General features: G+C 50.2%; 1 protein-coding gene across 3 annotated transcripts in view; it reads right to left on the reverse strand.

Annotated features, from left to right (window-relative positions):
* Window positions 1-24,102, reverse strand: part of PIGN (phosphatidylinositol glycan anchor biosynthesis class N) — a 1,975,532-nt gene that overhangs the window by 1,718,051 nt on the left and 233,379 nt on the right. The window lies entirely within an intron of this gene.

The following is a 24,102-nucleotide window of genomic DNA, read 5'->3' on the forward strand; positions in this document are numbered from 1 at the left end:
ATGCATTCATGCTTACACTTGTAGTGTTGTTGGATTAAGCAGTCCAGCACATTCATCCCTATCCAAACCTATAGTTATAATAGTAGGACGTGGAAGGAGATCTACTCCATTTTCTATTTAGCAAAATATAAAGCAACTAGCTTGGGAGCCCAGAAGAAGCACCTTGGGAAGTTGAGGCCTTGGGCAGAGACATTCAGTGCATGTTAGCTAGATAAATCCTCTCTGAGCCGTTACTGATGATTTGGCTTGGGGATTCTACTGATATATATGCCAAAAGCATAGGGGCGTGTGAGGGGTCAGTAATGCGAGGCAGACAACTGCTTGTAGTTTTCTCAATATTTTACATTTTATTTCAAAGAAAATGTGCAAATAAAACCTATTCTACCAGGGAATTCCCTACCTACTCTAGTATCCAAGGGGAAAACTCCTAGCATACACAAAACTGGTCCTCACTCTAAACAGAACAATTAGAACAAAGCACACTTGCAGGTCTCTTTGCAGGGAGGTTCCACACTCCTTGTTCCAACCAATTCTTATTGGCTGTAAGGAAAATGGCACATGATCATTTCGACAATATCAATTTAGAAAGTCTCTTGCCATAGGGCATGAAGTGTTCAGATAACCAAAAACCAAAAACTCCTTAACAAATGAAAGTTTGTTCCCAATATTCACTGGGCGATGGGTCACCCCTGGAGCACCCTCTTCTGGGCTGACCCTTGTCTATCGTACTCCACAGTTCAAATGGGGTGATGGCCACACCCCTGGGTCCTGCTCTTCTGTGCTGACCCTTCTCAATTGTAATCCACAAATCTTAATGTCTTTATCAAACAGTTCAGTGGCTCTCGCTTTTCTGGGTTCACCTTAACACTCTGTTTCTCGGGACCTTTAGACTTCGTCCCTCTCCTCCAGTATCCCTCCTCCGGGTTCACTATTGCCTTTTCAAAACGTTCTGCTGGTTTCAAATGTTTGCAGGATTCACGTCCCCTTTCCTCAATCACCATTCGGGACTCAATTCCTTTGCTTTTAGCCAATTTACAGATTAAAGTCTTTTGATTGTAAGGGGCTTTTGCTCAACCCTCACGTATGACCATTTTGATTTCCCTTGGCGGCCCTCTGGTTTCAGTAGTTTCTTTCATATGGGGCTCGACCAGAGTATCTCGTATTAGCACCCACGTGGTGCTACCTTCCCTCCAGCGCTGGTCTCTCCTTCACATTTTTAACAGTTCATTCAAAGTTCAATATGGCTTTGTTTCGAAGCTTGCCACCTTTGCGACTGTCACTCAACACAGCCCGATTCTTATCGGTTCTCCCCTCGACTCACCGGCTGTGATGAACTGCTTGGCCTTTGGTCTTCTGGAATCAAGGCCGGTACCACAGGTGTGGGAGTTTCCTCTGCTCCGCCTTGTCAGCATAGGCTTGCCCTGTGTACAGTTGACATCTGCAGCAGGATACTTATGCTACTGTTGCAGTCTTAGATTCTCCTCCACAAAGGTTCAGCGGACCTGGCACGAAAAGGGCAAGGTCACTCCTCTCCTCACCAAACTCTGGTTTCCCGTCGCCTTTCTCCTTCACTTGAACTGCTGCGTGGTCGCCGTCTCAACGTACTGTCTGGCGTGTTTGCCTTTCTCATACTGTGCTGTCTGGCTCCACCTTTTATCCCCATGGGGAAGGGAAATGGTCATCGGGTGTTGTGTGATTCTGATCAATTGCCTGACTTTGCCTGACCCTGGTATTGGGACATGTCAGGTACATGGCTCTAGTGTTAGTCCATTGTCCGTTGTGTTGTGCGAAAGTGTTCGCGGTGGAAAAGGGGAGGGGTACTGGTTTGGAATGTCCTACATGAGAAGATGGGTAAAAGGTGTTAAAGGAAGGGAGATATCGCCTCTCACCCATCGGTGTCCCACTCACTGAAGACCACCCTCATCCAGGTGATTCTCCCTCAGTGGTCCACCCCGAGGAACTGGATCCAATAGCAATGGCCATGTCCTGGCCACCTGGATGACAGCACATTAACTAGAGAATACATATTGAAATAATCGATTTGCTTTCTTAACCCTTTTATACAATTGTTGGTTTTATTAAGGTTTAGGTCAATCCGTTGTATTTTATATATTTTTTTATTTTGATTAATGACTGTGTGCGTAAGGTTGTAATTGTTTAAGTTCCAAAGACACAAAAGTTCGCCCAAACAAAAATCCACTGCTAACAGTTCCTTTTTCCGTCATTGAAAATATCCCCAGTCCAAGTTCCACAAGGAACACAACACTAATGACAATCCTGGATATCCTCCTTTCAGGATAGAATGGAAAAAAGTCAAAACAAAAGTACCACTTCAACTTAAATGACAATTCTTCTTTTGTAACCTCTGCAGCGTTATGAATACCATTTGTCAGGATGCCTCTTCTAAGGAGGCTGCTTTTCCTGTGCAAATCCCTTCTACAAATGGCACTGTGAAAGCAGGCCCCTTTGCCTCACAGTCTACTACTGCTTCGACTTGATTCAATTGAAAATATTCAGACAAAATCATACACAAACACAGTTCTACTGCTTCTGCTGCAACTTGCTTTAAAATTAATAAAATCTTTTAATTTAATCTTTTAACACCCGATGACCCTTTCCCTTCCCCATGGGGATAAAAGCTGGAGCCAGAGAGCACAGTATGCGAAAGGTAAACACACCAGACAGTACGTTGAGACGGCGACCAAAAAAAAATGTATTAGACAACTTTATACAAGACTCTTCAACATCTACAGGTTGCCAAGGCACTCTTCTCTATATATTTCAAGAAAGGGCTGCCTATTTGCTTTTCCTTTCAGTCTTGCAGCTACTACAAAAATGTGTCTGAGCTCTTGGACAGCTTCTCTCTCTCTGCTTCACCAGTCTCAGCTTCACAGATTCTTGATTAGTTCTTTTAACAAGCACCCAACTCCCTTCTCCAGCTTTAGATCGATCTTTGTGTTTCCAGTAGTTACCCCAAAGCTGTACTGCCACTCTTCCAGCCTTGGATAACCTTTTCACCTTTATAGCAGAGGACTGTGGGTTTATAACAGCTTCAACAACTTCAAAACCACAGTGGTCAGTGCTTAATTTGGCTGGTTTAAGCTTTGGAAGGCTCAGGCTACTGGCTTGGGTAATGCTTGTTCTTTCTGTGAATTCAACAACTTCTGCAATTATTAAAAAGCTTGTTATGTATGGGCCGTGGCCTGGAGCGCCATCCATGCAGCGGCAACATTAATGGCCTCATGCGAAGCCCGCCTTTGTTTCAGTAAAGCAGCGGTTCCCGCGCATACTTTTGGTGAATGAAGGTACCAGCAGACGTCGGAACGTCCGAGGCCCGACTTGGGAAAAGCTGCCTTCGGAATGCACTGACAACAGCCTAAATGCAGCGGGTGACTGGTGATGCCAGCCGTGGATTTTCGCAAAATGGCGGACGGGTCTTGGGGGCCGGGAGTTCGAGCGGCTCCGGACCCCTTTCTCCCACTGTGGTGTCCTGTGTTATTCCAGGGAGCCTTCCACCCCGCCAGCAAGCCACTGGGCAGCAGCAACAATAGGGAATGACACCTACCCCCGCAGGCTTGACAGGACCCTCCTCGCCTGCCTGGCATCATGCTTTTCAGCTCCTGCGGTGGCTCCCGTAACAGTGGCGGAACGGCGGAAATGCTGACACTGGAGTCTGCCCCAGCACTCTTTATACCACGCGCCTGCAGCAGCCTGCATGCGGCGAACAACTGGTAGCCCTAGCCCCGGTTCGCAGTGGAATAATTGACAAGTCCGGCGCGGCCGGGGGGGCTAGAGGGGACAGCTCCGGTCCCATCCTCCTCTCCATTAGCCCGTGGGGATCCTGGAGGGCCCTCTGTCTTTGCTGGCAAACAACAATACTTCCCGCCCGCATCGGCAGGCGAAGGAGGGAAGCTACAACTATCCCTGCAGGCCTGGTGGGACCCATATTGCTTATCCGACACGGACGGGACTGACGGCCAGGGCGGAAGACTTCATCAAAGTGTTGGGGAGTCCCGTCCGACACAAAGCACCATCCCCACACAGTGGCCCTCCTTTCCGCACCCTTTAGCTTCCATGGCGGCTCTCAAGGCACCACCGCAGCAGCAGAAAACATCAACCAGTGGGTTCTGGAGGTCCCTTCTCCCGGCACCCTGCATCACATGGGGTGTCAGTTACCAGTTCCTGGAAGGGCATGATTACTGGGGCCAGCCTATAACGATGCCCTGCTGAGTTAACGTTTGAGCAGGTAAGGCACCTAATACCTTATATACTGCAAAGACACAGCCCCCACTCCTGGACCACCCGGAATAGCAGGGCCAAGAAGCCCTAATGTTAACTAACTTTCTGAAATGGCTCTCCCCACTTCTTAACTTCTGCCCATTGCTCCCTCGACCCGATGATTCCAGCCCGCAGTGAACTACATTGCATCCGGAGGGGGTCCCAGGGAAGGCCCCACTACCACACCTCTAGGCTCCATGGGCAACAGGCTGGCTCCAGCATCAGTCCTTCAGAAATCAGAGAAGCACTCAAAGGTGAGAGGGCGCGCACACAGGGAAACCCACCACCATTTACTCTTTCTTACTCAGTGGCACCCCGACAGCCTGACTTGAGCTGAAGTCAATTGCTCCTTAAACATTCCACCATCTATCCGGCTGCAAGATGCTGCCACCCGGCAAATAATCATCGGGGACACCCACGCATAGCCCCATTTGTGGTTTGCCCTGCGAGACCTCTGCATCGCTGTCATGATGCCTACCCCCGGGCATCCGGATCGAGTCCATCAGCCCCGGGAGCAGGCATCCAGATACTCATTAAAACCCCAACAGCCCCGGCTGGGGGCTGCTTGGATTCAGTCCTGGCGCCTTAGGCGCCAGGCTCATCATAGAAATCAGTCCTGGCACCATAGGCGCCAGGCTCATAGACTTTACTTATCTTATGCAGATCATGCTGCAAATGAGTCCAAGCCAACGTGAGGCCTGGATGGGACTATTTATTTACAGGGACTATTTTTCACTGGGGTGTGGTTCTGGGGAACTTCTTACCTGGGACTACTTTGCAGGCTATTTAAACCACGCCCGAACAGCAGCCCATGCTTTGCGTTATTCTGCATCCAGCAGCGTGACGCTCACCGTGTCTGCAAGTCAGCATCCAGTCTTCTGCCACGCCCGCCTCGAATCCGGAGCTCCTAGACAAAAGGCAAAGAAAGGAGAAGAGGTTAGATCACAGACATTATTTGATTCCTTACCTGATTCCGGACCCAGCACATCTCCGAGCCTGGAAAGGACATTATTTCAGCACGCGTCGCTTCGCCAGCAGCAGCGCCGCGTTATACTCACCAGTCCACCGCATCTTTCGACTCTGCGCTGCCTCCATCATTTTCTTCATCGAAACCCAGCAACTGGGGGAAAAACAAAAGGAATAACAAGGTGAGCCGAGAAAACCAACAAGGACAATCATAGTCGTACCTGCTTTACCACCGGAGGTATTTTTCTTTAATTTGCCGCATCTTCCTATGCCGCACCTATAAAGAGAGAGAAAACAGCAAGTTAAACTCATGCAACTTTTACCGGACAGCGTTTGGTAATACAGACTCTTACCTAAACGCCATTAGCTGCCTCCAGGCAAAATTCTTTTGGACCCAGCTGCAACCTAACGAGTGAATGGAACAAGAGTGAACATCGGACATATTGAACTCTTTGAACTTTATAGACACTGGAGTCAATATTCCTCCAGAACTCCTCCAGTACCTTCAACCCAGTGAAGTAACTGGTATCTACGCGCCCCTGCATGCCATGCAGGATGGAGAGCTCATCATTTAAAAACATAAGGTGAGGTTACCAAAAGGGAATATCGGATGTGATTACTGGGGAGAACGAGAACTGTTGGAGGGCCATCACTAAAGTCCACAGGTGGCTAAATCCATTTCTCCACTTGCAGGAGAATACTTCTACGAGTCCAGCAGACAAGATTAGGCGGCCCAGTCCAGACTGTCATCTCTTCACTACGCATCACGTTGGTGGAGACCGCAGCTGTCCGGGTCTGATCGACGCCCCTGTGGGAACCAGGTGAGCGTAACAATCGCCCCATGAACATTAGTGATTGCGGCCTCACTGAAGATTCCATTGGACTCAGTTGGGAGAAACGCATAGCAGAGCAGCCCCCTCCCAACCCTTGGAAGCCCTACTTCAAAAGAGAATACAGAATTCCGCCTCAACTGAGGTACATTGGTACTGAAGTGCTGGCTTGGCTCTGCTTCTTGGCCCTGTTGGCTTTCTGCCTTGGGAATCTTAGCCGCGGGACCCACGAAGTCCGCCGGCTCCACGCTCCCTTCCCAGGAAGTCGTCCCCAGTGAACTCTGACAACCATATTCGGAAAGGGCACAGTGCCTTGTTTCAAATCTCTGCAAAAATGGCTAAACAAAGACCCATAAGAATGCGGTCATTACAACAATGCTGCTCCCGGCTGACAAGGGGAAAAAAGGTGACACTACTCTGCACCCCAATCTTCCTCAGAGAATGCAGAGCAACTCGCAACCAAGGGTGACATACAAGCTTTTATGCTGGGTATCAAAGCAGAGTTTTGATCCTGCATGGGGGAAGCTGGAACAGACGGAACAACGAGTGGTGGAGGTGGAGCAGAGGGTAGGGGAGGTGGAGGACCTCACCCAGGAACACTCAGCGACGCTCCTGGAAGTTCAGGGCACGCTACAGTCCCTGCTTAGCAAGAATGAGATCCTGGAATATAAACAGGAAGACCTCGAAAACAGTCCTAGATCAAAACCTGTCGGAGTATGTAGGGAACCTGTGCCAATCCCTGTTGCCACATATAGACAAATCCCAACTAATTTTAGACCGAACGCAAAGGCTCCGGCCCCAGCAGGGGGGTGGAATCCGACGCCCCACGGATGTTATCACTGGGTCCACTTTTTCACAACCAAAGAAGCCATCATGGTGAGTGGACGCTCCCAAGACGACATAACTTTCCAAGGGTCCCCACCAGATTTTCCAAGACTTGACAATGCAACAATCCAGAAACCGAGAGCCTTGAGACCCTTGACTCTATTCCTTCATGAACAACATGTCAGATAACGGTGGGTATTTCCTACTGCCCTCCAATTTACCTACAATGGCCACACTGAGCGCTGACTTTCCCATACTGAAAGGTCACAGTCGAGCAGATCAGTAACAGCCGACACGGTTGGCAACTCATAAAATCTGCTGGCTTGAGGCAGGCTTCGCACGGCCCATGCCTGACTCCAAGGTGGATGACGCCAGTAAGCCCTTGGAGTAAATCATAAACTGTTTCAGTCCTGTTGGCTGGGGGACACGCCGACAGAGAACAATCGGCTTCCCACAAATTTGCCGAGTTTTTGCAGTTGGTTAAGGAGGTCGCCGAAAAAAGGTAATTCGGCATCCTGCAAGTTCACTGTTAAAGCTTCACGTTGGAAGCATAAGTTAAAACCCCAGCAGTACGACAGAGGCACGATAGAAGAGAATATGGATGGCAGCTGAGCTGAACCAAGCCTTGACCCCCCACCCATAGAAAATGAACCCATGTGATGAACCCCTCCCGCATCGGAAGCTGAAGGTCATCTCACTGAATATAAAGGGCCTGAACTCTCTTTTCAAACAGAAGGCGGTGCTGAAACGGCTCTAAAATATAGAGGGCTTGGTGGTGTTTCTGCAAGAAACCTATCTGGTGCCGCCTGACTTCACGTGCTTCCTAAGTAAACATTTTCCACTCCAGTACCATGCATTGAATGGGACTAAAAAAGGGGGCACTGCTGTCTTGTTTGCTAAGGAGGTCCGGTTCCAAAGTCTGGAAACATTATTGTCCCCAGAGGGGCGATTCACTGCAGTTAAAGGCCTCATATTTGGACAGCTTTATTCCTTCATTTCGTTCTACGCCCCCAATGAGGGTCAAGACGCATTCTATGAATCTCTGGGCACTTCCCTTCTGCCCTTTGTCGAGGGCTAAATAATCATAGGGGGAGACTTCAATGGGGTCCTGGACCCCCTACAGGACAGATCCTATCCCCCAGCCCCCCCTCCTCCCCCCAAGACTTTAAACTTGCTGTGAAATTGCTGCAGCTATTCCGGACACTGGGGGTGGTGGACTCATGGCGGATCCTCCACCCCAGGCGAAAAAGACTTCTCCTTCTTTTCATATGTACATAGAACATCCTCCCATATTGACCACATGCTGACCTCCCTGCAGCTCCTCCCCTTCATGGATGATGTCAACATGGGACTGCAAGTGTTCTCTAATCACGCCCCAGTTAAACTGACACTTCGAGCCCACGACCCGTTTCCACCTCTGCGACGCCGTAGGAACCTATATAACCCCATCCTAAATGATATGCCGCTGAGGGACTCCATTGCAGAATCAATCCGGAACTTCTTTAGGGAAAACCCGGCGGAAGACACAACCCCGGCTAACACATGGGATGCCATGAAGGCGGTGGTGAGGGGGGAACTAATTGCACAGGGGGCGGCATATCATAAACGTAAACTACAGGCCCGCACAGAACTAGAAAAGAAAGTCCAAAGAGCAGAGGCCCATCATAAGGAGAGGGGGTGGTCCCACAAGACCCAACACGCACTACTGTCTGCCTGGAAGAAGTTGGAGGCCCATTACACACAGGAAACAGCAGATTTATTGGCCAAATCCAAGCAGAGCTTTTACGCTAAGAATAACAAAGCAAATACATTTTTAGTGCAGAAACTTGCGGCAACGAAAAGGAAGAACGCTATAGTTGGCCTATGCGTCCCCCAAGGCTGAATCCAATACGCTGATCGAGACAAATTGCAACTAGCGGCGGCCCATCTCGCAGAAACAATGACTGCTACGCCCCGGGACAAGGTTGAGCAGACAAAGTATTTGCGGGAGGCTACCCTTCCTCACCTTGAGGAACTCGACAGAGACAGATTAGACACCCTGATCACAGATGAGGAGGTGGAGGACGCCATTAAATCTTTACAACCAAGAGCCCCGGGCCCCGATGGATTTACAGCAAGGTTTTCTAAATTGTTCAATCCCCAGCTAGTGGCCTGCTAACATCCCTCTTTAACTCATTTGGTGCCTATGGCTCTATTACCCTGACCCTGCAGGAATCCATAATGCTGCTTATACTTAAACCTGGCAAAGATCCCAGACAAAATAGCTCATACAGGCCCATTTCCCTACTTAACATTGACGCCTATATATACTGTAAAGTTCTGGCTAACCGCCTGGCCTCCGTTCTGCCCGCGCTGGTTGACCCAGACCAAACAGGGTTTATAATGCATAGGTCAACCGGGGATAACATCCGTAGAGCCCTACATTTTGTAGATATTGCTTCCCATAAACTGGCCCTCCTGACGCTGGACGCCACCAAGTCCTTTGATAAGATAGATTGGACCTTCCTGCGACTCACCCTCGAAGCTTTCCACTTCCTAAATTGATTCTGGCCAACTATCAGTCCCCAAAGACCCTTCTCCTGGTTAATCACAGCCTCTTGGACCCGATTTCCTTGACCTGTGGGACTAGACAGGGATGCCCACTGTCCCTACTTTTGTTTTCTCTAGTGATGGAACCTCTCCCCCAATGGATTCGATTAGACCTAAATATCAAAGGCCTTCCTGTCGGCACCACTCAACACAATATCTCGCTCTATGCGGACTATGTTCTACTGTCCATCACTGATATCTGCCCTTCCCTCACTGCAGCCCTTCAGGAAACGCAATAGGTTTGGGAGGGTTTCGGGATTTGTCGTTAACTACGGAAAATCAGCAGCCCTGGGAGTGGGCTTGGAAGTGGAGGAACGGGAGACTCTTAGGCCCCTATGTCCAATCCACTGGAGTGAGAAGTCCATCCCATACTTGGGGGTACGGATCCCAGCCCATCCCAAAGATGTATATACAGTGAACTTCCCCCCCATCTTCAAAGAGCTAGAGGGGGACCTCCTTAGTAAGGTGGCTTTCCTGCAGCAATGCCATGTCCACTTTCAGCCTTCCCAAGTACATCATTACTTTATTCCTCTTCAGATAACTGTTGAGGCCTCTTACGTTCCAGGTTACTATTCTAAGGCTTCCCATTGCCATGCGTGGTTTGTCTCCCCTTCCCTCCCTCCTGGGTTTCCTCTCCAGTCTAGTTTGCATGAATTTGGGCTTGTATCCCTCCCTCTTCCAACATATGCACTCTATGCAGGAGCTAGTAAATACATCATCAATAAACTCCAAACCCTGCAAAACAAAGCGTTCAGAACGGCCTTGAACCTCTCAGTCAGAGAGCACATCTCAAATGCACGCAGAAACTACAACTGGCTAAAAATTAGCGATAGGATCACCTTCAAAATTGTCACACTAACTTTCAAGTGGCTGAACAATGCTGCCCCCATACCTCAGTGACAGAATAAGAAAAACCTCTGCACGACCAACCAGAACAGCTAACTCTTTCTGCCTCCAAACCCCAAGATTCAGACTAAAAAAACAGGAGGCAATAGCTTCCCCGTGCAAGCAACTAAGTATTGGAACGCCATACCAGTTGAACTAAGAAGGGACCAGTCCTACAACAGCTTCAGGCACCATACCCGCACCTGGCTCCATCGCAATGACCTTTGAAACCTGAGATCATGTGCATTGTGTACTGATTCCTTACGCACCCATCCACCCTCTCACGTAAAATGTACATAATTTATCTACTGTTTATAATATGCTACCCTCTATCTCTACTTGTAAAAGTAAAGAATGTATATAATGTAATTATTGTCTATAACATATGATATTAACAACATGTAATCTGTAACCAAGTTCTAAGTATTCTTGTTATGCTGCGTGCCTAGCTACCCAAGGGTTTTTCTGGCGTCCTATAAATAAGCAAACAAACAAACTCCCCAACTAACCCCCATTCCCTCCTTCCCCAACTGTGTGGGCTCGTTTCCCCTCCCTGTTCAACAATAACTTCCAAACTAACCCCCCGGCCCCTTCTTCCCCAACAATATTCACTGCACACATTCCCTTCCCTCCTCCCTCCCTACCCGTCCCCAACTGATGCCCAGCTCCATCCCTGGATCTCAGGCTCACCCGCATTTGGTGTGCCGAAATCAGGAACCCAGCAGGGTGTCACCAGTCTAACGGTAACCTAGCTAATCTATACTTGGGGGTGTGATAGCGTGTTCATTGAGACTCCTACATGCTTGTACTATCGTCGTGCTTGAGCATTCGTATATGTGCCGCCCTTGTTGCATATCTATCTCCCAGCTGTCTTGCCTCGTCTTATATTCTAGTCCCAGTGTTTGAATCTGCAGTACCATGAGTACATAAGCCTCCATTTTACTTATCTGCGCCGTCTTCCTTCTGGATACCCGTTTCCACTTGACAGTTCTGTGTGTCCAGCCACTCTGACGCCTCCTATGGGGTTTCGAAGAACAGGGCTCTGTTTCTGGGATACACCTTCAGTTTGGCTGGGTATATTAGCATGTACTTGTAGCCTGCTTCCCTCAATAATCTTTTCACTGCTCCATAGTTCATGCGGCATCTTTGTACCAACAGTGTGTAGTCTGGGTGTGCCGGGATGTTCGCCGATGCCCTCTGTATCGTGCCTCCTTTCCGGAAGTGTTCTAGTATTTTTTCCCAGTGTCAGTAGTTCAATATTTTGGCAATTATTGGTCTCGGGGTGGGCGCCTGGCGGTGGCCTTCTTGTCAGGGCCCTATGCGTCGTTCCACCGCAAATCCTTGGGTTAGCACCCCTCCTGTTATTTCTTGCAGCAGCAGCATCATTTCAACATAGTCCATGGGGTTTGATCCCTCCTCTCCTTCCGGTAGTCCCACGATGTGTACGTTGTTTCTCTGGGCGCGTCCCTCCGCTTCTTCTGCCCTGTTCTCCAAATTGCTCACGCGTTGTTCCAGGATATGGATCTCCGATTTATGAGCGGCGCATGCAGCTGTGTTCGGGGCCATTTCCTTTTCCAGTTCGCCCGTGCATTCTGCTAGTGTTCTGATGTCCTGTTTGAGGAGATTCACCTCTTCCTGTACTGCGCCAACTTTCAGTTCCAGTGCCGCCTTTAGTTCGACCATGGCCGATTCCAGTTTGGTTTCCCACGCTAGTTTCAGGTCCGCAATCGCCTCAAGGATCTGCTGGTCTTTGCTTACTGTGACTGTTTCTGGTGCGGGGGTCAACTCCTTGCTTCTAGGCCCTTCTGCCATGTGCAGTGTTCTCGTGGTCTCTTCCAGCGTGGGTTGTTTGCCCTTTACCTTGGTCTGTTTGTTCGCCATCTCGGTATTGCCGTATGTTCCTTTCGGGCCCTCAGGAGTGTGCTCTTCGGCACACCAGGGCCAGTCCGTCCCCGGCTATGATGCTTAGGAGGAGCTGTGGTGAAAGGCCTTGTGTTCTGTGGCACTGTTTCACAAGTGTGTTATGTACTCCCACATCCGCGGCTGCTGCCGTTTTATGTTAACTTTATGTCCCGGCTCTTGTCGGGTCGTGTTGCTATCTGCGCACCCAAGGGCCTGTGGGCCTGTTTGGTGCTATGGTAGGTTTGAGTGTAGCCAGCGGTGCGGGTTTGTACTCTTACTTGGCCTGCAATGCCCCTGCGGTTATCCTTAGGTGCTCCATGTCGCCAAGGCCATCCCCTTTATTTGCCGGCATCCAGATGCAGGCTGTGAGCGCAGCACACCCAGTTTGCCAGTCCAGTGGCGATCCGCATGTGCGTGCTGCTATCTACTGCAGCACGCACCGGTTCGTGTCCGTGCTTGGTGGTGGGGTCAGGCAGACGGCAGAGCCACAAGACGCTCCAGCGTGCTGTCCCTACTTCGCCCAGTACCACACACTGCTTACCCAATTTTTACTCGGTAACGAGCCCACGCTGCTTATGAAGGCCGCAGTTGTGTTTCTTCTCTGCTATTCATCTCCCGGCTCCGCTTCTCTGCATTGCAGACCTGGAGATGCTTCTTCCATTCGGGTTCCTTTGTTCTCTGTCACTCGTCCGCCATTTTGGGTCCGGTCATCTCGGGCACCCGCAATCTTGATTACATTCAGTGCTGCAACGCCGATACGTTCCACAAATTCCTGATTCTCTGTAAAGGCACCCCTTATGCTCATATACTAGTGCCTGTATTTTCATCCGCTGCAGGCTTCTGTTTATGCACTTTTGTAAGGATCAGTGCATCATCATCCGGAGCTCCTCTCGGACACGTCTCCCTACATGGCCTTGTGGCCACGCCCCTCAAAAGTTCTCCAAGTTAATGGGAGAATCGCAACCACTCCTGTAATGACTTTTGTGCAACAACGGGAAAAGGAAAGATTTCTTCTTACGCGTGCACTTTGCTTAACGCTGAACAAGCGTGTGTTACGCTCACCTGGTATCCACGGGGACGCCACCCAGCCGTAGGGACTCTGGTATCCTTCTCTGCGGTTCCCAGGTGTGACCAGCGGGGAAGTTCTGCCTGGAATACAGGTGGGCAATGTTCAAGACTGGGCAACTGGGGTAAGCAGCCCCCCACCACCCTGTATGCCCGCAGCCCCTCTGGACCTCTCCTCACCTTGTTGTTAATTGTGGTGTGCTCTCCGTCCTGCCTTCTCTGCAGGGGCGCGTTGTCCTTTGTGGGCGAATGCGATCTAGTTACTTCACTGATGCCGGCCGGCTTTGAGTCTTTCCGGTAGGTCTTATTGCTGTTGTATATTGTTGTTATTCTTGCATGCCTTTCTTGGTTTAATAAATGTCTCTTTCTCTTCCTTAGGTGCGCGGAAGTCCAATGTGATGCATTGACTGAATTGGGTCTCGCCGGTAAATGGGGGCGTATAAAGAGCGCTATGATGCGGTAAGTAGGCGCTATGCGCGGCGCTATGTTGCCTTGCCTTTGCTAACCTGTTGTCTTTTCTTTCCCATAGATCGCAGTGGTCACCCGGTGTATGAAATCCTGAGGCGATGCTGGTCGAGGGGCGACTTGCAATGTAAGCTTTTCGGCACAGTTCATTATGTTGTAGAAGTGCCTAATGTCTTGTTTCTTCCTTTTTTGCAGATCCGTCGGTCCGGGAGACGCGCTGATCCTACTATTTGCTGTTCACAGGAGCTGTGGGCAGCTAACAATGAAAATTACAGGTAAGCTGCTGCTGCTAACGATGTCCTTTTGTCTCTTTACAGATGCTGTTCGTCCGAGGTTCGCGGGTACAGCTGAACACGATGAGCGTCACGTTGCAGGATTGCAAAGTAACGCGAAGCGTGTTATCCAAGTCGGGTGTGGTTTAAATAGCTTCAAGAAAGTAGTCCAGGTAAAGTAGTTCCTAGGGTACCACACCCAAAACACTATACCAGATAGCTTGGTTCCAAGGAGCCAAGCTATGTGGATGCCTCCATGTTGGCTGGCACTTGAAATAAAGTAGTTCCCTAAACACAAGTCTTTATTAAGTATGAGCCTGGCGCCAAAGGCGCCAGGACTGGCCCCAAGAGGGCTTAGGCAAAGGATGCCTAAATTTGTTGGAGCCCGGAGCCAAGACCCCTCCTGGCCCATGGGCTTGCCAGGGGGGTTTCTGGATGTGGGTTGTGACAGTGTGTGCTACAATTCCCTTAGTTAATTAGGACTTCCCACAACTGTGAACGATTTCACTCACTTGAACTTCTACGCGAGTGTGAACTATGCGAGTTACAGTTACCGGTAAAGTATTTTAAGTGATTTGGTGTATGGAGCTTCCCTCACTGGCTCTGAAATCACAACGGTTGCGGGATGCTTCCACCTCCCAACTTTCTGACTTCTGCTACTGCTGCTACAGGCTCTATTGGGACCCACACCCCGCCACAGTACGGGTGTCTTCAATCCAGCCTCAATAAGCGAGAGTATCCTCCTCACCAGCCTCCATCGGATTGCTTCTGCACACAGGCCTTGGGTAAACAAACAGCTACCGCTCTGCATTCATAGCAATTAGGTGCACCTGGAAAGACAGCCAGTTGCTTCCAGTCTTTTCCAATGCAGCCACAGCCAAAGAGGGTTTGTTAGCACATGACCAACTCAGAGCCTGCAGGTGAAATCTGCTCTTCCTTTACAAAAGTGTCCCTTCTGTGGTCACACTTACTAGTTAACTGCCAGCCTTGTGCTCTGCTTCTTCTACTACTTCTGCTGCCGACCTTCCAGCTCCTGCTCCCCTTCTTTTGCTGCTCCTTCCAATGCAGCCTTTTATGCTTCTCAGGTGGGTTAATTGGCTTTAGGTGCAGTCCCATCATATTAAATACCTGACCCTGCCAAAGGCTGCTAGCCCTGCCTGTCCTTTAGCTCTACATGCCTCTTCAGCTCTCTTCTTCATCATAGTCCCAGAGGTATTCTGGGACATGTAGTTTGTTTTAAGTGAATTCAGTTTTCTTATTCCCTTACTACTTTTGATAGTACTTCACTTTCCCTGAAATTTTTGGAAGAGGAATTATAGGGCTTAACATTTTTAGAAATAGATGGGACAGAGAATACAACATTTCCATTGTGGCTTTTGGTATACCTTTGGCATTGGGGAGGATATATATTTTATGGGAGGAAAAAGACTTGTTCTTCAAATACGGTACTTTGTATTTAGCATGAGTTTGAGACATTTTAAATATGAAACTGAAAAGATTTTAAAACTGAAAATAAGCCAATTCCTCCTTTAAACCAGTGGCAGAACTATCCCTCTCCAAGGAGAAATACTGTGTCTCATCCTGTGAAATCACCCTACCGCCCTGGGCCTCGTCTCCACCCAGGTGATCCTCCCGCAGTACACCACAGCCAGGATTGGGATCAGGAAGCGTCTGCCCTCTCCTGGCCACCTCAGAGGAGACTTCATGCAGGGTTTTAGTGGTGGAGCCACAGGATTCTCCACAGGTGGTACGAACCAATATTGTTCACCATTATCCTGAAGAGAATGGGAGGTATTTCCTATGCAGAAGCCAGAACCTGGGGGATTTGTCCGACAGTGGGAACTTTTGGTAAGAGGGACTTCCAAGTGGGAAACCCTATAAATAGGCGTTCAGCCCACAGACCCGTGCTGCTGATGTCATATCAGAGATTTAGATGGGGTTTTGGGCTCTGAGCCCCACCTAAATGTTATGGTTACATTTATTATTTGAAAAGCATTTTTGGTGTGCAATTCTGGTCCTGTGGATTTGTGCTTTGCGTTGCTTCAACTATTTTAGATGTGCCAGATTGATTCATTGAATTAAGCATCTTGGTTTGTTTTAGAAGTAATAGAAATAGGTTTGAATATGTTATACCTTTTCTTACAGAACAGATGGGAAGGCCTTCAGTGTTCAAAAGGTGTATTGATGATACCAGTTGGTTTAGTTAAAGAGAAGTAACTGGAGAATCATATCTCATGTGGAGAGTTGAGCTGTGGTTATTTTAACGTTCAAAATGACAATTTGTTTGTAACTTATGTTGATTTAGTGAGATCCAATCTAGGCAGAAAGAAGAACAAGTTACTCTCTTACCTGGTAACGTTCTTTCGATGGGATGGTCCGACGACGTATTCCATATCTATGACAGTAATCACCACAGCTGTGCTGCTTCGGAAAATTTTCGGCGTCTGCGTCCTGTGTCGATGACGTTGATGCTCTGTCCTCGAGGACCTCCTCCGACGGCACTGGATGTTATAAGTAGGACGCACGACGCCCGCAGCCTCAGTTGTAGTTTTTTCCCAGAACGTGTGCCACCAGTCTTCTGCCAGTCTGACACACAAAGCCTTGCGGAAACGTAAGCTGCAATTGCATAAGAAATTCTGTAGCGGGGAAGGTAGGGAGGGAGCGATATGGAATACGTCGTCGGACCATCCCATCGAAAGAACGTTACCAGGTAAGAGAGTAACTTGTTCTTCGATGGGGATTGGGTCCTCCGACGTATTCCATATCTATGACAGACTCCCCAAGCAGTACCAATGCAAGGATGTGGGAAAATAATTTAGAAAACCGAAATTTAGCATGCCCAATCAAATTGCGGAGTAAAGGACTGCCTTGCCAAAGGCCAGATTCTGCCCCCGGATGGAATCGAGGGAATAGTGACGTACAAAAGTATGTACCGAAGCCCAGGTGGCTGTATCACAGATGTTGCGAATAGGAACACCCCTCTGCAGGTCAGTAGAGGCAGCCATACCCCTGGTAGAATGGCCCGTAAGCCGACTGGTGGGTCCTTACCCGCCAAGCGGTAACACTCAGAGATAGCCAAAATAATCCAGCGAGACAAAGTCTGTTTCATCACAGCCTGTCCCAAACGCTTTCCAGCGTAACCAATAAAAGGCTGATCGTCCACTCTGACCCCGGACATGCGTGAAATATAAAAGCTTAACGCTCTCCTAGGATCAAGCCTATGGAGCCTCTCCTCTTCCTTACCAGGATGTGGAGGAGGAAATGCCGGAAGAACAACCTTCTGGCCTAAATGAAATTCCGACACCACCTTCGGAAGAAAAGAAGGACGAACTCTAAGGACAACCCTGTCCTTATGAAACACAGTGAAGGGTGGCTTAACTGAAAGTGCCTGTAACTCACTCACTCTGCGAGCGGAAGTGAGAGCAACTAAAAATACAGTTTTCAGAATTAACAGTCTCAAAGGGCATGAATGCAAAGGCTCAAACGGAGCACCCATCAGAAACTTGAGAGCAAGGTTCAAATCCCAACCGGGCACCTGGAAAGTTGACGGAGGGAACACATTAGTGAGCCCTTTCAGAAACGGAGAAATTAAAGGAATTTTAAAATAGGATGACTCTTCAGGCGAGCACTTAAATATGGACAGCGCCGCCAGGTAACCTTTAATGGTACCCACTTGAAGGCCCCTGTGGACCAAAGAAAGCAAAAAAGACAGAACCATGGGAATTTCACATGAAAAAGGATTCACATTCTTAACCCTGCACCACTCGCAGAACTTTCTCCAACGGCAATGGTACAGGGACTTTGTTGCGGGCCATCTGGCCGAAAGCAACACCTCCATCACGTATTCAGGGAGGTCCCAATCCTCATACCTCAACCTTTCAGAAACCAAGCGTGAAGGTTGAGGGACCTGACCTCTGGATGGAGAACCTGACCCTCCTCAGTGAGAGCAGATCGTCTCGGTAGGGAAGACGACGTGGAGGGCAGATGGACAAGTCGAGAAGGTCCGGGTACAACGTCCCCCGGGCCCACGCCGGAGCAATGAGGATCATCTGGGAACCGAACCTCCGTAACCTCTGCAGTACTTGCGGGATGACAGGGACTGGAGGAAACGCATATAGCATTGGGAATGACCACTCCACCACGAACGCGTCTCCTAAGGCTCCTTTTGGAGGAAATTCCTGCGAGCAGAACCTCTCGCACTTCCGGTTGACACTGGAGGCGAAGAGATCCACTTGAGGGGTCCCCCAAAGGGCGAAGATCTTCAGGAGAATCTCCTGAGCCAACTCCCACTCGTGAGAGATCGCGCCCTGCCTGCTCAGAGCGTCCGCCGTCTTGTTTTCGTCTCCTGCCAGATGAACTGCCGAGATCGAAACTTCCTGCTGGATTGCCCAGAACCAGAGCTGCATCGCCTCCCTGCACAGAGGAAGTGACCCTGCCCCCCCCCCCTTTTTGTTGAGGTTGTGCATGGCCACCGTGTTGTCCGTCAGGATCAGGACATTCTTTCCTCGCACAGTCGGCAAAAAAGCCTTCAGGGCTAGCCTGACGGCCCTCAGCTCCAACAGATTGATATGGAGTCTGGACTCCGACGGAGACCAACGACCGCTGTCAACTCGTTGGCATGAGCTCCCCATCCCGTGAGGGATGCCTCCGTCACGATCGTCACCTCCGGCCAGGGCAGCCAAAATGGAGCCCCCCTCATCAGATTGCCTTTGTCGGCCCACCACAGAAGGTCCTGGGCGACCAAAGACGGCACCTGTACAGGGTCCGACATCCTGCCGGAGGACTGAGACCACTGGAGCTTGAGTGCCCATTGCAAAGATCTCATCCGCAAACCTGCCTCTGGCACCAGAAGAATGCAGGATGCCATGAGGCCAAGCAGTCTCAAGAACTCGAACGCTGAAAGAGTCTGGGCAAGTTGAAACTTGTGCACCATCTGCTGAATGTGATGAGCCCTCACCTGGGGAGGAAAACACTGCCCCAGGGACGTGTTGAGCACTGCTACGATGTACTGGAGCCTCTGAGTTGGTGTCAAATGGGACTTCTTTAAGTTGAGGGAGACGTCCAGCTTGTGGAGGGAGTGGCAGGTGACTGACAGATGATCCAGGACTTGCTCGGGAGAGCGCGCCCTGATCAACCAATTGTCCAGGTAGGGGTAGACGTGAATCCCCCCTTTCCTGAGGTGCGCTGCCACCACTACCATGAGCTTCGTGAAGACTCTCGGGCGGAGATCAATCCGAACGGCAGGACCCGAAACTGAAAGTCCGTGTCACCAACCGCAAACCTCAGGTACTTCTTGTGCTTTGGATGGATCGGCACATGAAAATAAGCGTCCTTGAGGTCGAGAGACACCAACCAGTCCTGAAGTTGAAGGGCCTGGAGGACTTGAGAGAGAGTAACCATCTTGAACTTGTCCTTCCTGAGGAGTTTGTTCAAACTGCGCAAGCCCATGATGGGTCTCAATCCCCCGTCTTTCTTGGAAATAAAAAAATAAGGGGAATACCATCCCTTGTTCCTCTCCGCTACAGGCACCAGTTCTATGGAGCCTTTCTCCAGCAGGGATTGAATTTCATGCGCAAGGAGCGGATCTGGATTCTTCAAAGAGAGATTCCCCGGTGGATTGTCTTGAGGCCTCTGCGGGAAAGGAAGACAGTAGCCGTGGGTTATGATCTCCAGAACCCACACATCTGAAGTAATGGCACGCCACTCTGCAAGATGCTGCGCCAGCCTTCCCCCAACCGGCGAACGATGGGACATGGCCTCATGACTGAGCGGCTGCGGCGTTGCCTGAGGGCAAAGCGGCAACAGCCCGAGCGGCCTTGGCACCTCGAGTACCTTGTCTTCCACCTCTGGCACTCCTACGGTGGCCCCTTTGACTGGCAGCTCCTCTCGCTTTACCAAAGGATGAGTAATAACGAAAGGAACCTCCCCTCCATTGCTGTCCCCTAGGACGAAAAGGCGGAGGTTGTCGAACTGCAGCGCCCAACGACTTTGCTGCAGCTTTGGAGGTCTGCAACCTCTCAAGGCTCTCGTCAGCCTTGCTGCCAAAAAGATGTTCCCCGTCAAAGGGCATGTTGAGGAGCCGGGCCTGCACATCAGGAGCCAACCACGACTTCCTCAACCAGGCAAACTTGCTTATCACGGTGCTCGCCGCCAGGGACCGGCTGACGCAATCTGCCATGTCCAAACCCGACTGAACGGCCTCACACATAGCATCCTTGCCATCCTGAACCATGGCAAGGAAACCATCCCGTTCATCCCCTTCGGGAATATGTTCAGCCGCCAAGGAAACACAGTTCCACAGAGTGTGCGTGAAACGAGACAAGGCACAAATGGAGTTGGCCGCCTGAAGCACCATACCCCCAGCAGAAAACACTTTCTTCGCCCAGCCGTCAAAACGCTTGTCGTCCCTATCTGGAGGGATAGTAGAGTACGACGCCTACTTTGCCGGGCCGTAGCTGCCTGCACCACCAAACTAGGGAGTAGGGTGCTTGGACAAGTAGCAGGGGTCACTACTGGCTGGGCAGTATTTTTGCGGCAAAGACTTGGCTCACTGCCGGGAGACTCTCCAGAGCAGTCCAAGCCGCTGCCACCCTTCTTTGCAGAGCCATATGGAATGGCAGTACCAGGTCAGTTGGTGGACCAATGTCAAGGATATCCGTAAGGTCATCCTGAACAAACTCCCCTGGGGGAGCAGACCATCCTTTGTACTCGGTGACCCGTGACATAAGGCGCTGGTACGAAGAATCGGCATGAGTGCCAGGCTCAGGCCTACAAAATTTCACCTCCGCAGAGGTGTCCAGACCACTAGCATCATGCAGGGACTGCCTCAGGTCCTCAAACTGGCTATGGCCCGAGAGAATCTCGTCAGGCACTGTGTCAGCCACCATGCCATCATCAGAGCCCTTATCCACCTCTGAAATGAATTCCAGATGGCGGTAAGAAGGCACAGAACTGGAACCAAAGCCATGCTTGACCTTGGCCAGAGCCTTCCTAGGTAGTTCCCCCGAGCCATGGGGTACCCCCGTCGACGCAGCCCTGAAAGGCGTAGAGGGCGTCGAGTGAATCGGCGTCGACGACAGACGCGGCGCCGACAGCATCGACGGTGTCGACACAGGCCTCGAGGGAGGAGCCCGAGCATGTCCCTCGACATCCTGGGCGCCGAAGGCGTCGACGACTTCCTCGGAGGCGGAGCCTCGAGAGAGTCCATCGATGACCTCGGTGCCACAGGTGTCGATGTCTTCTTCGAAGACTTCACCGGTTCACGCGGTCTCGAGCGCGTCGAGGACCTGGACCGGGCATGCCGAGAACGATTCCCCTTGTCTGAGCGGGACCTTTCCCGTGAATCGTGACGACCACCCGTGCCCGAAGGCGTGCGAGAGGCGTCTCTCGGCTGATCACAACCGACCACACTCGGAGGCGCTGATGGACCAGTGCCCTGAGATTCAAGAATCGCCAACATTTTCTTCCCGAAGGAAGCCCATTCCTCCGGTGTCGCATGCTTGGTGGGGTAAGCGACCCGCCGACGGGCGGAGCCCTCGGATGAGGACGGGGAAGGCGACCGATGACGGCACTTCCGGGATTGCATCGAAGAGGCAGAGGAGTAGCGAGACCGACTCGGGGACCGAGACCCACTAGACTTCCGACGACGATGCAGAGTTGCCCCTCGAGTCATCCGTCGAAAGCCCCACAGACCTCGACTTCCGGGGCTTGGACACCTTACCTACCGATAACAACTTCTTGCGCTCCCGCAAGGCTTTCGACGTGAGCGACTGGCAGTCGACACAGTCATCCGTGTCATGGGCCTCCCCGAGGCACCAGAGGCAGGCGTCGTGCGAGTCCGTGACCGACATCTTGGACCCACAGTCCCTGCACTTCTTAAAGCCCGGACGCGGTGTGGAAGACGAGGTAGACATCTTCACAAAGAAATCGTACACAAACAGGTTTGAAGAACCGAGATGAACAACAGAAACTCCAAAGAGTCGAGGCGTACCGAGATTCACGAAGCAAACACGTTCGCGGAAAACAATGGAACTGAGGCTATGGGCGTCGTGCGTCCTACTTATAACATCCAGTGACGTCGGCCGTCGGAGGAGGTCCTCGAGGACGGCGCATCGATGCAGGACGCAGACGCCGAAAATGTTCCGAAGCAGCACAGCTGTGGTGATTACTGTCATAGATATGGAATACGTCGGAGGACCCAATCCCCTCGAAAAGAGATTTATAAATAAAATGCTTATTTTTCGAACTTCGACATAAGCCATTCTTGTCTCTGGTACATAACTGCCACATTGTGTGTTACGGGGAGATGTTATCAGAAGGATGAACAAGTTACTTACCCCTGGTAACATTCTTTCGACTGGATGTTGCTCCACCGTATTCCTCAACTTTGATATTCGTTATCCAGCTTCAGCTGCTTCGCCAAAAAAAAACAATTCGGCAGAGAGCGCTATGCATCGACTCGATGTGCCTCGAGGGCCTCCGTCTCGAAGATGATGTCATCAAACGCATATACAGAACGTGCAATGCCCGTTGGCTTCAGTTCTGTTTTTTCCCTTACAATAGAAATACCTGCATAGCCACAGGAATGACCATACTCATCCTTGAAGGAACGAAAGCTGTAATAGCATGGGAAATTCTACTGTGGGGTAGGTTGGGAGTCAGATGAGGAATACGTGGGAGGAACATCGCAAATACGCAAGTAGGTATCAATAAGCTTTTCTCAGAATATTACAAGGAACTGTACACCAACCCACCACAAGAGAGAGTTGAGGGAATACAAGACGTCTTAGATCTTATTACCCTGCTGAGATTAAATGAACAACAAATGGAAGTACTAGAGGAGCCAGTCACCCCAGAGGAAGCCACTATAAGATCAATACCCTCAGGTAAAGCACCAGGCACAGACGACCTAACAGGGGAACTCTATAAGGGTTATCTGGATACATTGGAGCCACTGCTAGCCAAGGTATATAATGAAGCATATGAACTGGGAATCCTCCTGGGAAGTATGCAGGAGGCGGTTATTATCCCACTTCTTAAACCAAACAAAGAAAAATCAGACCGGGGCTCGTATAGACTGTTGTCACTACTAAACCAGGTTAGTAAAATACTCATGGTACTCCTGGCTGACTTCGGACAGTAATACCAACCTTAGTCAATCAGGATCAGACTGGATATGTTCCTGGGAGGAGTATTTCTGGGAGATTGAGGAGATTGCACCATGTTATTCATTGCACTAGAAACGGGGCTGAGCAATGCGCCATGGCCTCACTGGATGCCACAAAGGCGCTTGATTCCGTACACTGGGATTGGTTATATGCTACTATGGTAAAGATGGGAATAGGACCGCGCTACATGAAATGGGTGAAATTGATCTATACCTAACCTAGGGCGAGGGTCAGAACTGGCTCTACTTTCTCAGATAAGTGGGAACTACAGAAAGGCATGAGACAGGAGTGCCCGCTGTCACCTATGTTATACATACTAGCGGCCAAACCCATAGTGGCACATCTGAGACCGGAATACAGTGACGCGGGTATTGAAATAGATGGGGTACGGCACATTGTGTCCATGCACGCAGATGATATGTTGTTGTACCTGAATAACCTAGAGGTAAACTTGCCATAAGTGTTGGAGGTGTTGGATAACTTTGGTACATGGACAGGAATTTGAATTAACAGGGGGAAGTCATGTCTATTCCTGCTAGTAGGGATGGCAACTCTAAGAGACACAGAGCTGCCGGCTACACCCTTACCATGGAGTAAGGACTCTTTCAGATATTTAGGGCTGAACATACATCATGATCCGAAGAGCGAACAGGAAAATAATACAGTCCGGGCTAAAGAGGGCTTAGTGAAGTCAATGTAGTTCTGGAGCAAGCTACCCCTATCAATGGCAGGGAGAGCAGCGCTGTTAAAAATGGTGGCATTGCCGAGGCTAATGCACTGTTTTGGAAATGTCCGCTAGAACATCCCCAGAGGATTCTTCAGGGAACTGGATAAGGTTGGCAGAAGATTCCTATGGCA

This window comes from Ambystoma mexicanum, chromosome 5p (assembly GCF_040938575.1).
Source record: "Ambystoma mexicanum isolate Mex_15411 chromosome 5p, UKY_AmexF1_1, whole genome shotgun sequence".
NCBI lineage: Eukaryota > Metazoa > Chordata > Amphibia > Caudata > Ambystomatidae > Ambystoma > Ambystoma mexicanum.